Source organism: Leopardus geoffroyi, chromosome B4 (assembly GCF_018350155.1).
Source record: "Leopardus geoffroyi isolate Oge1 chromosome B4, O.geoffroyi_Oge1_pat1.0, whole genome shotgun sequence".
Taxonomy (NCBI): domain Eukaryota; kingdom Metazoa; phylum Chordata; class Mammalia; order Carnivora; family Felidae; genus Leopardus; species Leopardus geoffroyi.
The window spans coordinates 85993664-86014703 of record NC_059341.1 but is presented as its reverse complement, the minus strand read 5'-3'; the positions used below and the strand labels follow the sequence as shown (position 1 = coordinate 86014703).

Sequence of the window (21040 nt, the reverse complement as noted above, 5' to 3'; positions counted from 1 at the left end):
TTTTTTCTTCTGCTTATTTCTTCATGCTTTGACTTCTTGATTTTTGTATTTTTAAGTTTTCATATAGTTAAGGCTTTTAATTCTTTTCTCTTACCTTTAACTCCTGCTAATTTTTCACTTACATATTTAAATGGATTTAGTATTTCTCCATTCCTGAACTCTTCATTTTGATATATTTCTCAGCAGAATTTCATCATTCACTTAGTTTTCTAAGAGGTGTGTGTGCGTAGGCGCTACAGTTTTGGAATTTTGCATGTTTGGAAATGTTTTTCTCTTGCTCTTTCACTTGAAGGCGAATCTTATGAAATTCAGTACTTTGAGGGTTTTGTGGACCTTTTATCACGGTCACCTACCATCCAATATTGAGGTGAAGGAATCTGAGATTAGTTCGCCCTTGTTGTATGTAACCTGGTAGTTTGCCAGAAAGTCCAAAGGATACTACTCTCAGAAGACCGGAGCATTGCCAGAATACATTTCCATACTGATAATTCTGGATCAACTTTTCTTATCAAACAGCATGACTTTTAAGTCTTTTTATAATGTCATACTTTATTTCAGAAAGAAAATAAAAGCTTTCTTCTAAAATCAAATTATAAGTGATTTTATCTCAGTCTATCCTATTCTTGTAGAAATGCAAGTTAGGCATACATTGTATGTATTTGTGTTTATTTTGTATCAATTAGTTTCTCTCTGATCATTTCTAGCTTTTCATTGTCATTTCATTTTGATTTGTTTTATCAAGCCTATGTTTTAGGCCTCTTAGTATTTTTTAATAGTGTTTCTTCTCATTTTGTTGCCTTCATTTCAATAATGATTTCTTCTCCTACACATCCCTGCAATTGGCCATGTATTTTTGCAAATTATATTGTATTTGACAGCTCTATTTTGGAATTAATGATTGTTATTTCCTTTTTTTGTTGTTATTGTCATTAGGAATGGAAATAGAGTAAGAAATATTTATTCCACCAATATGCCCATTACTTCAAAGAAAATTTACATTTATCTTTTGTCAAAATACTGAAATAAAAGATGCAAAATAAAAAAGAGAATTCCACTTCTACTGGTGATAGAGTACTCTATATTAGACTAACTCTAAGAACCACAATGAAAGCTAAAAAAAAAAAAAAGAGAAAGGGAGAGAGAGGAAGGGAGGAAGGGAGAGAGAAAATGATGGGAACAGAGGGGAAACGATATCTCATGTTTTCTTTTTTCTTTTATTCTCTTGCTTGCAGGCTGGATTGAGCATATTCTATGAACTGGACACTCTTATTTCTTCTTCTGTGATTTGCTGGTATGTGCCTGTTGCCCATCCCCTGCCCCCCCCGCCATGTGCCTATAGAAAATAAAAGCTCTTCACATTCTAGATTATTAATGATTTGTCAATTAGATTGCTGAAATAGCTTCTCTCAGTCTGTAATTGATTATTTTACACCTTCTGGTACTGTTTTGGTGACAATAAATCTCAGATTATGATTGTAGACACATACGTCAATCTTTTTTTAATGAATTTTTTTTTTGCATCTATCAAAGAAATCTCATTATACTCTTAGGTTATAATGATAATTTACTATATTCCCCTACACGTTAAAAATAAAGTTTTACTTTTGAATTGTCTGTGGAATTAATTAATTATTTTTGTATAGGATGAGAGGTAGAGATTCAGTTTTAATTTTTTTTTGCCATGGATAACCTATTATCCTGATACTATTTACTGAATGGTACATCCTTTTCACACTCATCAGTGATGCCACCTCTGGGAATTCAAGCTGCCATGTATTCTTGGCCCTGGTTCTGAGCTCTCACGTGTATTCTATTGGTCTAATTGTTCATCACCACACCTAGTTCACACTGGTTTAAAAACAGTCTTCTAACTTCCACTGCTGCTTTTGAGGATCCCAAAATGTTTATAATTCCATTCCCTTTAATAATCCATTCAGCAAATAATAAGCACTTGCTACATGCCCAGAAATAGCCCAGGTATTAGACAGAGAGTATCAATGACTAAGGTAAATTTCCCTGAGAAGCTTACATTCCATAGAACAATCAGATAATTAACAAATAAATCTATACTATAATGTTAGACAGTTATAGATAATATATAGGAATTTAAACTAAATAAGAAGGTAAGAGAGCAAGAACAGACTATTTTATCTTTTTAAAGTTTTTTAATGTTCATTTTATTATTTTTGAGGGAGAGAGAAACAGCATGAATGGGGGAAGGGCAGAGAAAGAGGGAGACACAGAATCTGAAGCAGGCTCCAGGCTTCAAGCTGTCAGCCCAGAGCCTGACATGGGGCTCGTACTCACAAATTGTGAGATCATGACCTGAGCTGAAGTTGGACACTTAACTGACTGAGCCACCCGGGTGCCCCAAGAACAGCCTATTTTAAATAGAATCAACAGAAAAAGACTCTCTTTGGACAGAATGCTCAATTTGAGAATAATGAACTGAGAAAACAAGCCATGTGATTGTCTGTAGTAAGAATATTTCAGGCACGAGGAAGCAAGTACAAAGGCCTAGAGATGGAAATGAGTATCTTTGTGAAACCGAAGTATGGCTGCTTTTGCTTGAGTGGAATATACAAGGGGGGGGGAGAAGGAAAAATGAGGCCAGAGAAGGAACCAGAAACCTTATTTTAGAGGGTTTTGTAGGTTATAGTAAAGAATTTGATTATGTTAAATGTGTTTGGGAGATTTTGGAGCAAGAGACTGATAACAATCAGCTATACATGTTAATAATATTGCTCAGGATGCTGCATGGAGACCTCTTACAGGAGAGCAAGGTTGGAAGTTGGGGACGTTTGGATGTTAAATATTCTAGCAACAGATGGTTTGGCTTAGACTAGGACAGTTGCAGTGGAGGTGGAGAGAATTAGACTTGCGATATATATTTAAGTGGATTATACAGGACATCTGAGAGAATGTGAAATGTGTGGACTATGACTGAAAAGGAGCTTCGTTTTGTGAGCAATGGTTAGTTTAATTTCTGAGCTAACAGAGACTAGGGGAGGAGCATGTATGGAGATACAGGAAATGAAAACATTATTTTTTGGGCCTCTTAAGTTTGAGGTATCTAGTAGAAATTTAGGTGGAGACACTGAGCAGGCAGTTGAATATCTGAGTTGGAGATCAGGTGGAAGGCTGGGGCCAATGGATAAGGTCACCTAAATGTGAATTACATTTTTTTTAACGTTTATTCATTTTTGAGAGATAGAGTGTGAGCGGGAGAGGGGCAGAGAGAGAGGGAGACACAGAATCCGAAGCAGGCTCCAGGCTGTGAGCTGTCAGCACAGAGCCCAATGCTGGGCTCGAACTCACAAACCATGAGATCATGACCTGAGCTGAAGTTGGATGCTCAACCGACTGAGCCACCCAGGAGCCCCGGGTCACCTAGATGTGACTTTAAAGAGCAGAAGATTGGACTGGAACCCTGAGTCCTTCCAATGTTCAGAGGCAGTGAAGATGAAGCACATCCAGCCAAGGAAACTAATGGATCCAATGAAGTCAGAGGCAGACCAAGAATGCAGCTGTCTGGAAGCAGAGTCAAGAAACTGCTTCAAGGAATGGGTAGTAAACCCACTGCGTCAGATGCGCTTCAAATGTGCTAATATCTTAGAGGAAGACGTGTTCCACTCTTACCGAGAGCAGAAATGAGCAGCGTGAAGGTAAGATAGAATATCTCAGGCAGGAAACCGTTTAGCTGTTTTCCAAGAAACCATTCATTTAGGAAACTCCCTGGAATATATATCAACAAGAAGTCACAAACTCCAAAGCTGGTACACATCTTGCCTGTCATTTGCTCTGAGCAAATCCATGACATAAGGAACAAAATGTTTTAACAAGAATTGGTCTCTCTTGCATTTAGAGAAAGGATTCTCTATCACTATCCTTATTGCCTAAAAAATAATATTAACATTCCTGTTTTCCTTCCAAGGTCGAATGACTCCTTCAACTTCTACATCTTCATGTTTAAATATTTTTTTTCTTTCCATTATATATTCTCTGCCTAGCGAAAACGATTTTTTAAAAATCAGTTGTAGTTCCATAAAAGTAGTATATTTCCTTTCAGAAAGTATCTTATAATTTTGCTTTGAGAGTTTAGTAAGCTCCAAACAGCATGCATGGCATGACACATAGGAAATCCAGGTTACGTATCAACTCCTCAGCCTGCTGTCTCATACCTTCCAGTACCTTTCAGTACACATTCAATTATTGCTTTTCCTGTATACTTGCTGGGCTCGTAGGGAAATAAGCAAAAACTCATAAAGTCTCCCAGGCAGTGGGTAGTGGAGTTAGGAGGTCTGTCTAGCTCCAAATCTCATACTCGAATTTCAACTGCTGGAAGTGAATATTATCCACTTAATTCACATTCATTACCTACTTGATACACTCTTAGTGTTGTTCTCTAATTTGTTTCTGGACCAAGAGAACACCTCTCATTCAGAGACAAAAATCACCATTATTTTACCCCTACCTCCTTTTAAGTGGAAAATGACCGGGAGTGTGAACTTTCTGAAGACTAGATATTTTGACAAGTCCCTTTCATATACAAAAAGAACAATACTAGGAAATAAATGACAACTTCCTAGGTAAGGTCTTCTAGAAAAGTCCAGTCATTTTTCAACTTTGGGAAGTTACATAAACCTTAAAGAAACTAACTTTTATTCGAATAAGAAGGGAAACATTTCATTACACAAGGTGCCTCATTCCAGATTACAAAACCAGGAGTCAAGAAACAGGCTCATGAGTAGATTTAGCAAATTTGAAAAATAATAAAAATAAGAGTACATGATATAAATAAAGGATACCAAACCTAATCTGACCAGTGAAGATTTGTCATGTAGATTCCAAATTTACTAGAGAGAATAGGGCCGTTTCAAAAACCATTAGCCCCAGTGGTCTCATTCCGTGGGGATAATCTATACAAAAGTAACAAGTGCGGACTTGATCACTCCTCATATCCCCAGGCTCCCACGCATCGGATAACATACTGTCTCACCTAAAAGTATCTTCTAGGGGTGCCTGAGTGGCTCAGTCATAAGCAGCTGATCCTTGATTTTAGCTCAGGTCATGATCTCACGGCTTGTGGGATTGGGATTGAGCCCCATGTTGGGCTCCATGATGACAGTGTGGAGCCTGCTTTAAATTCTCACTCTCTCTCTCTCTCTCTCTCTCTCTGCCCCTCCTCCCTCGCTCTTGTGCACATGAGAGCTCGCTCTTTCTCTCTCAAAAATAAACAAACCTAAAAAAATGTTAAAAAGTATCTTTTAATTAATAGTTTTACTTTGATCCGAGTATAAATTATAAGGGTGCCTGGGTGGCTCAGTGGGTTGAGTGTCTGACTTTGCCTCAGGTCACGATCTCACAGTTCGAGTTTGAGCCCCCGGAGCAGGCTCTGCACAGACAGTGTGGAGCCTGCTTGGGATTCTCTCTCTGTCCTCTTTCTCTGCCCTTTCTCCGCTGTTGCTTTCTAAATAAATAAATAAATAAAGTAAGTAAGTAAGTAAGTAAGTAAGTAAGTAAGTAAGTAATAGCCTTGTCTTTTAACCATTTCGACTTTTGACACGACTTTAAAATACACAATTCTCTTGGCAGGTTGCCAACAGTTGCATACTGCGATGACACACGCTACTTTGAGCCGTCGGTAGTGAAAGCTGCATTTATGGCATTCACCTGACAGATGATGCTATGAATTCGGGGATTCCATTTGGTGTTCGGAATCAAGGGGTAATGCCAAGGTAATGTTGCAAAAGTAAAGCAAATTTTCTGCCAGTGTATTTTTAAGGGGAAGGCTCAGTGGCTTCGGTAACTGCTTACATCGCTGACCTTTGTTTCTTTAATTTCCATGAAGCCATCATTAAACACGGAGCAAAGACACCAACTGTTTGTAATTGGATACAGTTAGCCACATCTATGGTAGGGAGAAAAAAAAAATGCTTGTGGAATTTTGCACTAAAAACCTGAAGTTCTGACTTAATCCTGAGCTCTAGTCTATATTAACGGAATGCTCCTTTTTCTCAGTAACCTGAATGTGAGATTCATGAATGGAGGTTTTCCCTGTTTTACATTTTTTTAATGTGTATTTATTTTTGAGAGAGAGACAGAGCGTGAGCAGGGGAGGGGCGGAGAGAGAGGGAGACACAGAATCCGAAGCAGGCTCCAGGCTCTGAGCTGTCAGCGCAGAGCCCGACACAGGGCTCCAATCCACAAATGAGATCATGACCTGAGCCAAAGTCAGACATTCAACTGACTGAGCCACCCAGGCACCCCAATGGAGGTTTTTCTTAATCTGTGGTTCATAAAACCTCGCCCCACATTGCCAAGCACAAAGGAGATATTTTTGTTGAAAGAATAAATTTGGAATCTATTTATATATGTAAAACTTGATTGATGATGATTGTGGCCAATGGATTTTTAAGGAGGACCAATAGCAAGACCTAAGGGAATCTATGAGGGCTGACAAGTGCATGTATTCCTCAGATTTACTAACACCGGCTTAATATCCTGGGCACCTGTTCTTTCTATACAGCAATATGTCATTTCCTGGATATTCTGTTTGTTTTCATAAAAAATATAATGAAAATTAATTATTTTAAAGAACCACTTATGTCCTAAACCAACTAGGTTATATATTAGTTCTCCATTGTTGTCTTGGAGATGTTTGTTTTCTACATCTGGATAAAAACACTACCATGTTATTAGGAAAGTTTCATGATACAAAAAAAAAAAAAATAAGATTTCGGTTAAGTGTTGCCCTCTGTGCAAGGAGAATTAAAGTTAGATGGCTGCTTACAGCTCTCCTAAGCAGGAAGCATGAAGTCAACATAAATAGACTGAGCTTATCATAGCACAGTATCCCAGTTCTGACTGACCCTCGTGAGTCAGTGAGGGTCCTGGCCTGTCCTTTCCCATTAGGCCATAATGCACACTCTAGTTATCTAAATATTAGGTGTACATACACAAAGCATCACCTCAAGCACATTAAGAGAGGCAACCGATTGTTCTCTCATGGTATACTAGTTATTTACAGACTGACCACATGTTTATTGAGTGTTAGACTATGAGCCAGATATTATATTACATCGGATGTGTCTACGAAATGCCATTTAAGAAATTACCAATAGTTTCTCTGCCCTTAACAGTAGGTGTGTGAAATGAGACAATCCAAAAGTTATTACAGGAACAAGTAAAATGCTGTTGGTGTCACGATAGGTATAAGATGGCATGGGGATTAAGGGAGGAAATAAATCACATTTTATTTTGATGACTAGGGAAGCCAAATATTGATTTAGTTGGGCCTTAAAGGTTGAGTAGAATTTACAGATGGAAATTTAAGGAGACATATTTTATGGAAGTAATTTGTAACTCATATATGGAGGTACTGATGAGATAGTTGAATCATCTCATGGCAAATGATGATTCATCATAGTCCCTGTTTATCTCTGGATAAAGAGAGAATGTGGCTCTGCCACAGTTTACAAAATATTCCTATACATTTGCAGAAATAATGGAATCCATTGCCTAAATTATTGATGTTCTAGGGTGGTTCTGTTAAAAAACAACAACAACAAAAAAACACTTTAATACTTCAAACCAAATAGTTATCTAGAGATTTTCCAATCCAAGTCTAATCATCTCCTATATTTAGACTATTTAATTGTTCCAAATCAAGAAGGTTAGGAGAGGAACAGAAGGATAATTTGAATTTAGTCAGTTTTGTTATTTGTTAGCTCTGGTAAATGTTCTGGTGCAGAAGGTGATAGGAAATAATGATCTTCAGTAATTGTCTATGGGTAATGGTAAGTGGCAGAATGTGGCATCTGACAGCAGAATGTTGCATCTGTGGCTGTTTCTGGGACTCCAAGATTATATTTCTATATCAAAAATAGCTTTATGTGAGCTCCATGGGTTAAAGAGTCCATGCACACATCTGTGTGTTTTAATTATCCATGCTGCAACTGTCCTGCTTTACGATGAATAAATGAGAGCTATTTTTAAATCTATATTTATGTTCCCTAAACAGACTCTCCTTGAAAGAAAAAAATTTGCAGGGCTCCTGAGCATTCTGAAAGAATTTGCTTTTGTTCTCTGAGTAAAACTTTAAAGTTTCCCTGATGTTTTCAGTTTATCTTCTGGCTGTTTACAATCTGATCACAGAGTAAAAGTGTTTTCCAGGTCGCACGTGTTCTATACCAATTGACTGAATCAGTCAATTCAATCAGTATCGACTGAATATTCAGAATCATTTACTGCTTAAAGCCAAACTGATATTCTTTACTGAGGGACAGTAAGAAAATGGAGAGGTCACCCACATTTATTGATAAGAAGAGAATATTTTACAGATGCCACTTTCCTCAAATTTATCTCTTAAATTGATAAAATTATAACCTAAGTTCTAGTATGGTTACTCGTGGGATTCGATAAATTGAATTTAACATTTGTATTAAAGACCACGGTGCTAAAATTAGCCCAGACTTTTGCAAAAAAGGATGAGGAGGAAAACAAGGGAGAGTTTTCCTTAAAATATATAAAGACATAGTAGAAAATTATAGGTTTTTAAAAAATTTTATTGTTTATTTGTATTTGAGAGTGAGAGAGAGAGAGAGTCATAGCATGAGAAGCAGAGGGGCAGAGAGAGAGGGAGACAGAGAATCCAAAGCAGGCTCCAGACTCCGAGCTGTCAGCACAGAGCCTGACACTGGGCTCGAACCCACGAACCATGAAATCACGACCTGAACCGAAGCTGGATGCTTAACCAGCTGAGCCACCCAGGCACCCCTAGTAAAACATAGTTCTTAAAAGCATGTTTTATGAGCACAGTGATAGACAGACTGACAATTGCAACAAAATAGAAAACCCAGAATCAAGTCTTGTCTGTCTGGAGTTGTGTCGGTTGACAGAGAGGATGTACCATGATCAACTTCAGGAGTGGGATTATTCAACAAATGAGCTTCAGGTAATAGTTTATAGGAAAGAAAAAACTCTCAACCTCCTGCCATCAAAAATCCACTCGAAATAGATTAGTAGTTTATATTTCAAAGGCAGAAATTTAAAACTTTTAGAAGAAACTATATATTTCTCAACTTGTTGTAGGGGATGGTTTCTTAAACAAGATACATAAGGGCCAACCACAAAATAAAAATAGTAAATTTTACTTTCCTAAAATTGAGAACTTTGAAAAATTGGGTGGCTCACTATGTTGAGCACCCAACTCTTGATTTGGGTCGTGAACCCAGGATCATAGGATCCAACCTAACCCCATGTTGGGTTCTGCACTGAGCACTGAGCTTAAGATTCTCTCTCTTGCCCTCTGCCCCTCTCCCAAATTTGTGCATGTTTTTCCTCTCTAAAAAAATAAATAAATAATAACTTTTAATTATCAAAAGTCACTTTAAACAAAGTAAATTAAATCTTTTTTTCTCCTGTTTAGTTCTCATATATTAATTTAATTATTAGATCAATCACAGAACCTAGAAGGGAAGAAGGAAAACATTGTTGGTCCATTCAAGGAAAATAGGAGAATTGCCACTGACAGGGCAAAGAGTATAATTTGGAAAATGAATTGTGGAAATATTATCAAGATTCACTGAAAGATGAATAAGTCGCAACTGAGATGAGTGTAGAGAAAACTATCAGAAGCTCATGGTTTTCTCCAGTCCTACCCCCAAACCTGCTTCATGAAGCTAGAGGTGGAGTGAGGGGAGAGGCACGGGGGTTCTTGGAATATTTGCCATCAACATCGACTATGGTATTTGGACAAGTGAGGAAACCAAAACCAGAGGGGCATAGGGGCTGGTGAATAGGCACGGATTGAGGAAATAAAAGCTTAATGTGGACAAACCATAGGTTTAATAGTTGTAAGTAAGTCAGAAAGTACAGAAGTTGAGATCGGAAGATGGAAGTTTCAAGAGTTCTTCTGATTGGGAAGACGTGTGATGATGTGTTTCCTGTTAATGTGAGTGAAGGCGGAGGATTTTGGAACTTTGGAGTTAAAAACTTACAAGTCAAGAAGGTTTGAAGGGCCCCCCCTTATGAAATCAGAGGATTACGGCTGAGACATCTTTTTATGTCACTCTAAGAGGAGCTTTAAAAATTACCTCTGAAAAGATATGAAAAAAAATTGTATTTCAGTATCCCTTCCTTTTATTTAATATGTCTCCACATTATTGGTTTTTAAATGTCAGAGTGGCTCATTGCCCAAACTTCAAAATGGGGTTCTCATTTTGTGGAGGTAACTCATTACACTTGCAACTGCTTGGTATGTGTCTGATTTAAACACATAAATCCAGAATTAAAATGAAGATATTGGCTTAAGAAGGTGGCATTTGAAAGCAGCATGAAGGGTGCAGAGGTATGCATTTGGGGTGGAAGGAGGTTGCTTGTCTCTTATCTTGAAGGTAATTAGAGTTCCCCAAAGACAGAAAAGTCAATTCATTCTAAATCAAAATAATTTAGTTGCTATTGCATTGAGTAAGCATAAAACCACCAAAAGGATCTCTAGAATGGTACATATTCTCATCTTCTACTTAAAATAATGTGTATAGCACTGTCAAATTACAAGTGTTGAGTATGTCAAGAATGTTGACAGATGATGACACATAATATGTGTAAAGCTTCTGTCACTACCTTAATGCTTCATACAAAATAATTATTTTTAGTAACAAGTCTATTTAAAATGAGTTAGCACCTTTTTAATTTAAATTTTAATTAATTAATATACAGTGCAATATTGGTTTCAGGAGTAGAATTCAGTGATTCATCACTTACATACAACACTCAGTGCTCATCACAACAGGTGCCCTCCTTAAAACCCATCACCCACCTAGCCCATCCCCCACCCACTTCCCTCCGTCAACCCTGTTTGTTCTCTATCATTAAAACCACTAGAGATTGGTTTGTTTCAATCTCTTTATCCCCACCCCTTCCCATATATTTATCTGTTTTGTTTTTTTAAATTCATATATGAGTGAAATAATATTTATCTTTCTCTGATTGACTTATTTCACTTAGCATAATACATTCTAGCTCCATCCACGTCCTTGCACATGGCAAGATTTCATTCTTTTTGACGGCTGAGTAATATTCCATTGTATATTTACATACCACATCATCTTTATCCATTCATCAGTCAATGGACATTTGGGCTTCTGCTCCATAGTTTGGCTATGATGATAATGCTGCTATACACATCAGGGTGTATGTACCCCTTCAAATCTGTAATTTTGCAACCTTTGGATAAATACCTAATAGCACAATTGCTGGATATTAGGGTAGTTCTACTTTTAGTTTCTTCAGGAACCTCCACACTATTCTCCTGAGTGGCTGCATCAGTATGCATTCCCAACAGTGCAAGAGTGTTCCCCTTTCTCCTCATCCTTGCCAAAACTTGTTGTTTGTTGTGTTGTTAATTTTAGCCATTCTGACAGATGTGAGGTGGTATCTTATCATGGTCTTGATTTGTATTTCCCTGACAATGAGAGATGCTGAGCATCTTTTCACGTGTCTGTTAGCCATCTGGATGTCTTCTTTGGAAAAGTGTCTATTCATGTCTTCTATCCATTTCTTAACTGGGTCGTTTGTTTTTTGGATGCTGAGTTTGTTAAGTTCTTTATAGATTTTAGTTGGATATGTCATTTGCAAATATCTTCTCCCATTCCATCGGATGCCTTTTAGTTTTCTTGATTGTTTCTTTTGCTGTGCAGAAGCTTTTTATCTTGATGAAGTCCTAACAGTTTATGTTTGCTTTTGTTTCCCTTGCCTTCAGCAATGTGTTTAGTAAGAAGTTGCTCTGGCTGAGGTCAAAGTGGTTGTTGCCTGCTTTTTCCTCCAGGATTTTGATGGTTTCCTGTCTCACATTTAGGTCTTTCATCCATTTTGAACTTATTTTTCTGTATAATGTTAGAAAGTGGTCCAGGTTCATTCTTCTGCACGTCGCTGTCCAGTTTTCCCAACACCATTTGTTGAAGAAACTGTCTTCTTCCCATTGAATATTTTTTACTGCTTTGTTTTTTAAAAATTATTTAATGTTTATTTATATTTGAGAGAGAGAGAGTGAGAAAGAAAGAGAGAGAGAGAATGTGGGTGGGGCAGGAGGGATACAGAATCTGAAACAGGCTCCAGGCTCCAAGCTGTCAGCACAGAGCCCAATGCAAGGCTCAAACCCGTGAAGTGTGGGATCATGACCTGAGCTGAAGTCAAACGCTTAACCGACTGAACCACCCAGGCACCCCTTCTTTCTTGTTTTGTTGAGGATTAGTTAACCGTGTAGTTCTAGGTCTGTTTTTGGGTTCTCTATTCTGTTCCATTGATCTGTATGTCTGTTTTTGTGCAAGTAGCATACTGTCTTGACGACTACAGCTTTGTAATATAGCTTAAAATCTAGAATCATGATGCCTCCAGTTTTGTTTTTCTTTTCCAGGATTGCTTTGGCTATTTGGGGCCTTTTGTGGTTCCATACAAATTTTAGGATTGTTTGATCTAGTTCTGTGAAGAATGTTGATATTATTTTGATAGGGATTGCCTTAAATGTGTAGACTGGTTTAGTAGAGACATTTGAACAATGTTTGTTGTTTCAATCCATGAACATGGAATGTTTTTCCATTTTTTTGTGTTCTCTTCAGTTTCTTTCATAATTCTCTTATAGTTTTTAGAGTATAGATCTTTTACTTCTTTAGTTAGTTTTATTCCTAGGTATCTTATTTTTTTGGCTCAATTGTAAATGTTATTGGTTCCTTGATTTCTTTTTCTGCTACTTCATTATTGGTGTATAAAAATGCAATAGATTTCTGCATATTGATTTTATCCTGCGACTTTGCTGAATTCACGTATTAGTTCTAGCAATTTTTTGGTGGAGTCTCTCACATCTTCTACATCGAATATCATGTCATCTGCAAATAGTGAAAGTGTGACTTCTTTCTTGCTGATTAGTATGTCCTTTATTTCATTTTGTTGTCTAATTGCTGAGGCTAAGATTTCCAGTACTATGTTAAATACTAATGGTGAGAGTGGTCATCCTTATCTTGTTCCTGACCAAAAAGGAAAGGATCTCAGTTTTTCCCCACTAAGGGTGAGATTAGCTGTGGGAATTTTGTATATGTCTTTATGATGTTGAGGTATGTTCCATCTATCCCTACTTTGTTGAGGGTTCTGATCAAGAATCGATGCTGTTTTTTGTCAAATGCTTTTTCTGCCTCTATTGAAAGGATCATCTGGTTCTTATCCTTTCTTTTATTAATATAATGTAGTAGACTGATTGATTTGTGAATATTGAACCAACCTTGCAGCCTAGTAATAAATTCCACTTGGTCATGGTGAATAATTCTTTTAATATACTGTTGGATTCAGTCTGCTAGTATCTTGTTGAGAATTTTTGCATCCAGCTTCATCAGGGGTATTGGCCTGTAAGTCTCCTTTTTAGTGGGATCTTTGTCTCATTTTGGAATCAAGATAATGTTGGCTTCATAGAATGAGTTTGGAAACTTTCCTTCCATTTCTATTTTTTGGAAGAGTTTGAGAAGAATAGGCATTACGTCTTCTTTAAATACCTAGTAGAATTCGCCTGGGAATCCATCTGGCCCAGGGTTCTTGTTTCTTGGGAGATGTCTGATTACTAATTCAACTTCTTTGCTGCGTGAGGTTTGCATCTCAGCTATAGCTTTTTTTTTTTTTTCAGCCTGACTAGTCTTTAGGTCTTTGATCTCTACAGCAAGGGTTTATCTGGTGTCTTCTATCCTTTTTACAAGTTCAGCTAGTAGTCTTATGATAGCTGTTCAGATATATTGCTTATATATGTTCTGAGCAAGTCCCTGGCTGTGATTTCTTCTTGACCTTTCTTTTGGGGAGAATTCCTCCATCTTGTCATTGTGGGTAAGTTTCTGTCTTCCATTTGTTTTAAAAGCTTGTTATGTTTCTTTTACCTGGGAGTAATGCTATATTAAAAAGGGATCATACAGTGTCCAAGGCCTGGCACTTCAAGAAGTGGTTTTGGTGTATGTTGTGTGAACTCTGCTGTTGTGTTTTGGCTTCTCTTTCCCGTTGGTAAGTCCTCTGCAGAGCTCCTCCTCACTTGCAGTGGGGAGGGTTTGGACTTGTAACTAGGTGTGCTTTGATTTGTTTGTTAAAATAAGCCTGGAAAAAGTGGGAAAAAGCCTGATCCCAAAGAAAGAGAAAAGGAAAGGGAACCAAGGAAACTAAACAGAGAATAAAAAACTACAGGGCTGATTCCAAAGAAAAAGAAAAGAAAGAAAAATAGAAAAAAGAAAGAAAAAGAAAAGGGAAAAAAAAGAAGCTTGATCCAAACAAAAAAAAAAAAAAAAAAAAAAAAAAAAAGAGAGAGAGAGAGACAAAAGGAAATTAAACAAACAAACAACCTATAAGCCTATTCAAAAGTAGGCTTAAGATAAAAAAGAAAAACAAAAAGTAAGCCTGGGCCTATTTCCACCAGAACTGCAGGTGACGCTTTGAAGCACTCTATTTTCTGTACACTTAGTGGCTGTAGGTGCTGCCTGTGCAGATCTTCTGGAGGAGAGGCCCCCTGCATTGGCTCATAGTCAGTCTTGTCCCAGTAAATAAGCAGTTGCCAGGCACAAGGGAGCAAGGTATGGTGTCCACGGGTCCCACCTCCACTGGGGGCTGGTGTGTTGCTGTCTGAAGTCTCACCAGGTTGGTGTCACCCCAATCTCGTGTCCCTGGACAGGGGATCTTACCCTCCCCTCTCGCCCACTGTTCAGGCAGCCCTCACAGAATAGTGAGGGCGGTCAGGTCACCCTGCACCACAGCTTTCCTACATTTTTTCTTTGGCATGAAGTTCGGAATCAAAACTCAAAGTCTTAAAGGACCCAGCACTGTGCAGACTCTCTCCCCTCCTCCGGATTAGAGCCTCTCCACACTGTGTCAGAAGTCCTTTATCCTAGAAATATAGTCCTGTACCTGCATGGTGCATGGACTCTATCGTGTAGCGCCACTAAAAGCAGCAATAAGGTTATATACCCTCTGGGCATGCCTCTGTCCTCTGCCGGTGAAAGGCCTTTTGCTGGCATCTATAGAGTCTTTTGTTCTTGGAGAGGAAAGATCCCCTCTTTCAGAAGTATTCCGGGAAGGGGAATGTTCTCTCCCAGTGCGCCCTGGAGATTCTTACATCACACCATGCACTCTGGGGCCAGCTTCCTCCTTTTCCTCAGGAGTGCACAGCAGAACTCTACTCCAGAGACAGGCTTGCATGTTCAAAACCTCCAAGTTTGAGCTCCACCTGCTGTTTGTAAAAAAAAATCTGCAATTCTCAGTACCTCTGGCTCCCCAGTCCATGGTCCAGAGAGGTATTTCTCTTGAGTGAACCTGATGCTACCTCTTTCAACCCCTCTCTCTTTCTCTCCCTTTGTCTCTCCATAGAAAGAGTCCCTTGCACCTCCGTGGCACCTCCATTTTTCTTTTCCCCAGTTCACTTCCATGCACCTCGCACCTGCCACCCTCTCTCCCTGCAAACATGGATATCATTTTGCAAGTCTGCAGATCAATTTCCTGGGTGTTCCAAGTAATCTGACTCAATACAGCTGTGTTTGAGGGTTGAGGAAAGCCCAGGGTCCCTCTATTTCTCCCCCCATCTTAACTCCTCCTTCTAACATCTTTCTTTTACATGGAGACATTTTTTTTCCCTTACACCATTCCTTAACCTTACAGCGTCGAGATTCAGATTACGAAGAATTACAAAAATGTGTTATGGCCTATCCCCTGGTAGAGATTGCTAGACACAATTGTTGAAGGGCATGAACTAATGCAAGAGTGTCTTTAAGAATTTACACATCCTGTACAGGACCAGTGTAGCACATTCTGACCAGATTGCAAAAGTAGAATGAAATAAGCTCAAATTTGATATTTTCCAAAATAATGGACAAGTATCTCAGCTTTAGCAGGCCCTCACTTTTGTGTGTGTGTGTGTGTGTGTGTGTGTGTGTGTGTGTGCGTGCCCTGGATTTTTTTTTTTTATATTATAAAGACAAATCAAATGTGAAAGATTTTTATGGAATACATCTTTTTAGTTCTATGTAACTACACTGTTAGCATTTGCAAATGAATATGGAAAATAAAATATATATATATTTCACTGATGAAATGAAGTGAACAATTGTAACTGTTAAATAAAAACTTCAGGGGTGCCTGGGTGGCTCGGTCAGTTAAGTGTCCGACTTTGGCTCAGGTCATGGTCTCACCGTCTGTGAGTTCCAGTCCCACTTCAGACTCTGTACTGACAGCTCAGAGCCTGGAGCCTGCTTCAGATTCTGTGTCTCCCTCTCTCTCTGCCCCTCCCCTGCTCATGCTCTGTCTCTCTCTGTCTCAAAAATAAATAAAAACATTAAAAAAATTAAAAAAAACTGCAATGAATGTGTGAATATCTATAAATGCAGACAAACATATACTTAATGAATTAAATAAATTAAAACCCAGATTTTACAATCTGGACTTTTCTTTTTTTAAAATACTTTTTCTTAATTTAAATCCAATTTATTTAACATATAGTGTAATAATGATTTTAGGAATAGAATTTAGTGATTCATCACTTACATACAACACCCAGTGCTCAGCCCTACAAGTGCCCTCCTTGATGCCCATAGCCCATTCAGCCCATCTCCCCACCCAACACCTCACCAGCAACCCTCAGTTTGCTCTCTGTATTTAAGAGTCTCTTATGTTGTATCCCCTCCCTGTTTTTATATTATTTTTCTTTCCCTTCCCTTATGTTTATCTGTTTTCTATCTTAAAGTCCTCATATGAGTGAAGTCATATGATGCTTGCCTTTCTCTGACTAATTTTGCTTAGCATAATACCCTCCAGTTCTGCCCACATAGTTGTAAATGGCAAGATTAGCAGGCCTCTCTTCATGTGTAGCTTAACCATTCAAATCTAACCCTTTGGACAAATATAATGTACTTAAAAATAACACAAGTCTTATTCAACAATATACAATGTATTTCTTAAGCACAGCAGATACATATTATCATTTGTAGCCTATCCTCCCCCCCCATATTCTTTTCATCTGTGTTCATTTTTTTTTAATTTTTTTAACGTTTATTTATTTTTGAGACAGAGAGTGACAGAGCATGAACAGGGGAAGGGCAGAGAGAGAGGGAGACACAGAATCTGAAACAGGCCTCAGGCTCTGAGCGGTCAGCACAGAGCCCAACGCGGGGCTCGAACTCATGGACCGTGAGATCATGACCTGAGCCGAAATCGGACGCCTAACTGACCGAGCCACCCAGGCGCCCCTCTGTGTTCATTCTTCATAGACCATAGCATCTAGTGACAAAGACAGTATTAAACAAGTCAATTAATTAATAAATAATTTAAAATTATAATAAGAGGTATGAAGAAGACAAATAAGGCCTTCTGAAACTCTATAAGATAGGGTACATAATTTAGATAGAAAGCAGGAAATAGATCTCTGAGTAAGAGATAAACTGAGACTGTAGAAAAAATAAAAGTGAGTCATTGGAAACATAGGGTGAAGTGTTGGAGGAGGGGAACTTGAGTAGTAATTGAGTGGTCCAGGAAGAAAAATCAGCATGTGCAAAGATCCGATGGTAGGAGAACACAGAACACACTTGAAAGGAAGTGTAGCAAGGACGACAAATCACAGCATGTGATGACGGGAGGAAGCGGGTAGAGCTGGAGGACACAGGTCAATTAGAGCCAGCAAAGAACCCCAACACATTCTCTCTTCCACATATGAAATCATTTCTTGCTCTTCACAACTTCCACACTCATATAATGTTCAACAAGTTCCTTCCTCTTTGGCAGGACATCCCCTCCCTGTGAAATCCCCACCACAGAAACCCATGTGTGTGTGCGAGCGTAATTTTCTTAGTTATTAGTAAGCATGCTGTTGAAAACTGATGATACTAGCTCATAATTTTAATGACACATCACCTGAATATTCTTCCTTTCTAAAATAGTTTGAAAGCCCTCTGCACTGAGTGCGTGTGTGTATGTATGTGTAGTGGGTTCAGAAAGCAAAATGTATAACTCAGAAAGTAAAATGTTTAATGAAAACTACTTTGGAATAAAATTCACCTATGGTAAAGTTTGTAAACATCTATGAAAAAGTTTGGCTGTAATTATGTAAAGCAATTTGGAAAAACCTTCAGATATTTGATTTATATAAGAAAGTATTGTTTAAGAACCAAACTGAGTATCACCACCCGATCCCTCTAAAGGGATAACATATTTCATATTAAAGGAAAAATAAATCTCTGCACTACTGCCTTTTATTCAAAGACTGACAGGGATGAGAGAATAGAATAAAATGAAATGTCAAAGCCTCTGCCAGCTTGTCCATGCTACTGAATGGGAAGAGTGGGCATAAATAGCCCCTTGTTCTAGCAAAGGCATTGAGTCTTTGGATACACAAAATTATGCCTGGAGTCTTGCCAAGCATCATTTAAAGAACTAAATTGTTCTGGACAAGAAGGTGATTTCAGTATCTTTGAGGAAACCTGAGGTGAGGGGTAAGAAAAAGGAGAAGGTTGGTTCTAATGAAAGAGTCTTGAAAAGAAGGGGGGATGAGCAATGAGCACCTCCATGATAGAAAACCAGTTTATTCTCAAACCTTTAATGAGATATGCTCTTCCCACAAGTGGTTTGTATAAAGCTTTTTTTATTATGTTTGCGTGTATGCCTCTGTGTGTGCGTGTGTGTCAGTGTGTGTATGCATCTGTATGTGCATGTGTGCGTGTGCATGTGAGTGTGAGTGGGTGTGTGTAAAGAATCTAATAAAATAAGGTAGGACTCTATGTTCACAAAACAGTAAAGGGAAAGTGATAGCCAAGGACTGTAAGATTCAAGTAAAATGTATAGTTCGGAAGTAAGAAAAAGTCAGAAGCAGAACTAATTCTAAAACTGGAAGTCCCCTGGAAATTAACAGAAATCTTGGGTAAGGCCTTATAATAGCAACAGAACTAGGTTGGGACAATTACAACATCTTTAATTTCAAAGAACAATTGAATTTCATCAACTAATAAACAATACAAACTCAGAAGCTAGAATTAAAATTACCTCTCTGGTCAAAAGAAAAGCTTTTTTTAAGGATAAAGCACACCTAATAATCATAGGATTACTTTATTGTCCTAAAAATATATTTCACTTTCTATGAAACAGTCCTTGAAGAGCTAATAGCATAGATATATCTTTGTTTTACAAAGCTAAGCACAGTCTTTCTATATGATCCAACAATCATGTCTTAGGTATACATACCCAAAGGAGTTAAAAAGTTATGTCCACATAAAAACCTAGCCTACAACCCAGCAATTGCACCACTCGGTATTTATCCAAAGGATACAAAATGCTGATTCAGAAGGGCACATACACCCCAGTGTTTATAGCACTGCTATCCACAATAGTCAAGTTATGGAAAGAGCCCAAATGTCTGTGGACTGATGAATGAATAAAGAATAGGTGGTATAGATATACAATGGAATATTACTCGATGATCAAAAAGAATGAGATCTTGCCATTTGCAACAACGTGGATGGAACTAGACGCTATTATGCTAAGTGAACTAAGTCAGTCAGAGAGAGACAAAGACCATATGATTTCACTCACATGTGGAATTTAAGATACAAAACAGCTGAACACACAGGAAGGGAAGGAAAAAGAAGATAAAAACAGAAAGGGAGAAAAACCATAAGAGACTCTTAAACACAGAGAATAAACTGAGGGCTGCTGGAGGATTCTGGGTGGGAGGATGGGTGGTGGGCATTAAGGAGGGCACTTGTTGGGATGAGCACTGAGTGTTATATGTAAGTGATGAATCACTAAATTCTACTCCTAAAGCCATCATTATGCTATATGTTAACTACCTTGGTTTAGATAAAATTTTCAAAATCCAAAATAAATAAATAAACATGTAAATAACTTGCACATGACTTTTTATAGCAACTCTATTTATAAGTTCCAAAAATTGACATTTTAAAATGTCTGATATTTTCTCTGCTCTTATGTAATTTATTATTATAGATGTAATCATATGAAATTTAAGGATTAAATGAGGGCAAGCAGAAGAATAGTGAGACTTAGGAATGACTTACCTATTCAATGCATAGAAAAGGAAACGAGGTCCCAGAAAGAACAGCAAAAAAAAAAAAAAAATGTTGAACTTGCTAGCTACTGAACTATCGTCTTTCTGCTTCAATCTTTTCCACCCTTTGCACTAAGTGGGTGACTAGTCAACTGTAAATTGTTGGAGATTGTTGTCAATCATGCATTACTCTTCCCTTCCAGGTGCTACACAACTAACAATAATTACGAGAAGAAAAATGAGGATCAGTTTCACAAATGATAAATTAGAAAAGGTTTTGGACTTGAAGCCCAAATGAAGAATTACCTTATTCCCTCTCCCTTGACTAAAAATAACCCTCTTCTACTAAGTGCCTGCATTACCTAATCAGAATATGAAGAAGCTGCATTGCAGAGACTTGAATCATATGGGTACATGAATCATATAAGGCACAATAAAACAAGAGATCAAGACATGAGTCAGAAACGGGTGGGTGTTGAGGTACCTGGGTGCCTCAGTTGGTTGAGCGTCTGACTTCAGCTCAGGTTGTGATCTCATGGTCCGTGAGTTCGAGCCCCGCGTTGGGCTCTGTGCTGACAGCTCAGAGCCTGGAGCCTGCTTCAGATTCTGTGTTTCCCCCTCTCACTCTCTGCGCCTCCCCCACCCATGCTCGCTCTCTCTCTCTCTCTCTCTGAGAAATAAATAAATTTAAAAATTAAAAAAAAAAAAAAAGAAATGGGTGCGTGTTGATAAAAATTTCCTTCCAAGGAAACAATACCAATGTGGTTTAAGTGACTTATTTCTAATTATCCTTCTTGTCTGCGTTAGTCCACTAGTCACTGGTAATGTAACTGTCCAATATTCCCCACAAAAATAATTTTCTTTGCCTAGACAGACAGTTGGTTTATCGGTCATTTGAAATTAGGGTACCAAAAATTTTCATTTTACTTTAAGACTATTTCTTCTTGATTTTTAAGTGAAAACCAGATTTGAAGG

At 38.0% G+C, this 21040-nt stretch overlaps 1 long non-coding RNA gene across 1 annotated transcript; it reads left to right on the top strand.

Annotated features, from left to right (window-relative positions):
* The first annotated feature begins 659 nt into the window (after positions 1-659).
* On the top strand, positions 660-20553 carry LOC123590553. The gene is made up of 3 exons (XR_006708841.1): positions 660-1291; positions 5596-5738; positions 20269-20553. It is a non-coding gene; the product is annotated as an uncharacterized LOC123590553 (long non-coding RNA).
* Positions 20554-21040: the final 487 nt, after the last annotated feature.